Below are 2215 nucleotides of genomic sequence, written 5' to 3'. Positions count from 1 at the left end.
ATATATATATATATACATACATACATTTAGTTATTTTTTAAAAGTCTGTGTTGCATTATGTTGAAAGACTTGCACTTAAAGTTTGTGGTTTTAATCAAAACTTGTTAGTTATTGTCTATTTTTGACACACACACTCCCTCTCTTGCTCTCACTGTATTTCTCCCTCAACAACAACTTTTTCAACTCTCCCTTTTCCCTCTGAGATATATGGTGTAATAGGGTGTTATCTCTCAGATGTTCTCTATATTTTGGAAAAAATTTTAAATGATTAAACATAATTTACTGTATACATAAGTAAAATATTGGTTTCAAATTTTGATATAAGACGAGCAGTTTTGGGGAAGTGGGTAAGTTGTTTACGTCGAACCCAGCACCTAACTGGTACTTATTTTATCAACTCTGAAAGAACGAAAGACAAAGTCAATCTCTTCAGAATTCAAACTCAAGGCATGAAGACAGAGAAAATGCTAGACATTTTTGCCTGGTATGCTAACAATTCTGTCAGCTGGTCACTTTACACATAAGTAAGATATTATTTCTTATGTTGTATGCTTTTAAGCAAACAATGCGTTTCATTATATTCTAATTTGAAGCAATGGTGCCCATAAACTGTGTAAATGCTCCCAGAGAGAAGGGTTTTGAGTGCAACCGAGAGTTGCGGTAAAAGTAATTATATTAAAAGGTGACTGGAAAAAAAGATTGTTGAAATATTAACAAATATAAGTTCCAAGAAGTTAGCTTAAGTACTTGAAAATTAAGTCATTTAGTAATTATATACAATAAATCAATTTTTAAGTCCTTTAATTTAAATGAAATATATACTGAATTTCATCTATATTCAATGAACCCTAACATGAAAGAAATTTTGAAAACCTAAAATTCATTATGCTTTATTGCCAGCACCATCCTACAAGTAAAGTCCAATATTTCTCCTTATGTTATAGCAATGCATAAATTTAAAATTGAAAATAATAAATTTTTTAAAAGCTCTTCAAGCTATATTATTCAAGTAACTTTAGAAGTAAAGTAAGTAAATAAATATAATAAAAATAAAATATTATTTATAAAGAAATTTCAAAGTATGGTATGAAAGAGAATATTGATTTTTATGTCACAATCAGAATTCTGAAATTAACTGATCAACTTTTTAAATCAAAATAGTACATATTGGATTTTGAGTTAGGCATTTATCACACCTGCATTTCTTTTTATTGGGTTAACAGACAATTCTAAAAAGCATATTGATTGAATAACTTAAAACCAAATTCCATTAGCTTACCACTGAAAAAATCAATAAGAGAATAAATAATATAATACAATGAACTGTGCTTAACACTTTCAAGAATATTTCAATTATATCTTATTCTAGCATTAGAATTTAATAAGTAAAATACAAATTTTCATCACTTAGTAAGTGCTAATCCTAGCATTTAATGATAACATCAGTTTGAGGTCAGCTGAAACTCCGAGTGAACTTATGTCAGTTGACATATTTAAATATTAGCTCTTCATGTATTTATTAGGGGGTAATTACAGGAATTAAACTAATAAACAAAGATGCATTTTTTTAATCATTATAAAAGTAATTAAATTAATCATTGCTGGCTTTTATCACATGCTATTTGCTGCTGTAAATTCTAGCAGGGTAGCTTGACTGTCAGGACCAAAATTTTAAATCATTAATAATTGGAAAGTTTTCTATATGCTCTGAATTGTGGCACTGTTCATGCTAAAAATCAAGCTGCTAAAGAGACAATGTGATTGTGGCATACCAGTCTGCTAAAAAATATAAGAAGAGTAATATTGTGAAGAAAGAAAATAAATAAAATAGATATGAGGAAAAGTCATCTTAAATGGAAGCAACAGGACCCATTTAGAAAGGCTGAAGGGACAGCTAAAAGTGACCTACACACTACTGATAAGAAATATAAATTCAATATTAATCAGGGTAATTACTCTTTACTCTTTTACTTGTTTCAGTCATTTGATTGTAACCATGCTGGAGCACCGCCTTTAGTCGACCAAATCGATTCCAGTACTTATTCTTTGTAATCCTAGTACTTATTCTATCGGTCTCTTTTGCCAAACCGCTAAGTTACAGGGATATAAACACACCACTATCGGTTGTCAAGCAATGCTGGGGGGACAAACACAGACACACAAACATACACACACACACACACACACACATATATATTTATATATATTTATATAT

At 29.6% G+C, this 2215-nt stretch overlaps 1 protein-coding gene across 7 annotated transcripts in view; it reads left to right on the top strand.

The window, feature by feature from the left end:
- Positions 1-2215, top strand: part of LOC106880165 (neurexin-3) — a 359785-nt gene that overhangs the window by 132344 nt on the left and 225226 nt on the right. The gene's annotated exons all lie outside the window — the stretch shown is intronic.

This window comes from Octopus bimaculoides, chromosome 4 (genome assembly GCF_001194135.2).
Source record: "Octopus bimaculoides isolate UCB-OBI-ISO-001 chromosome 4, ASM119413v2, whole genome shotgun sequence".
In the NCBI taxonomy this organism is placed as follows: Eukaryota; Metazoa; Mollusca; class Cephalopoda; order Octopoda; family Octopodidae; genus Octopus; species Octopus bimaculoides.
Note: the sequence above shows the minus strand (reverse complement) of the source record. Positions and strands in the feature narration are given on the sequence as shown.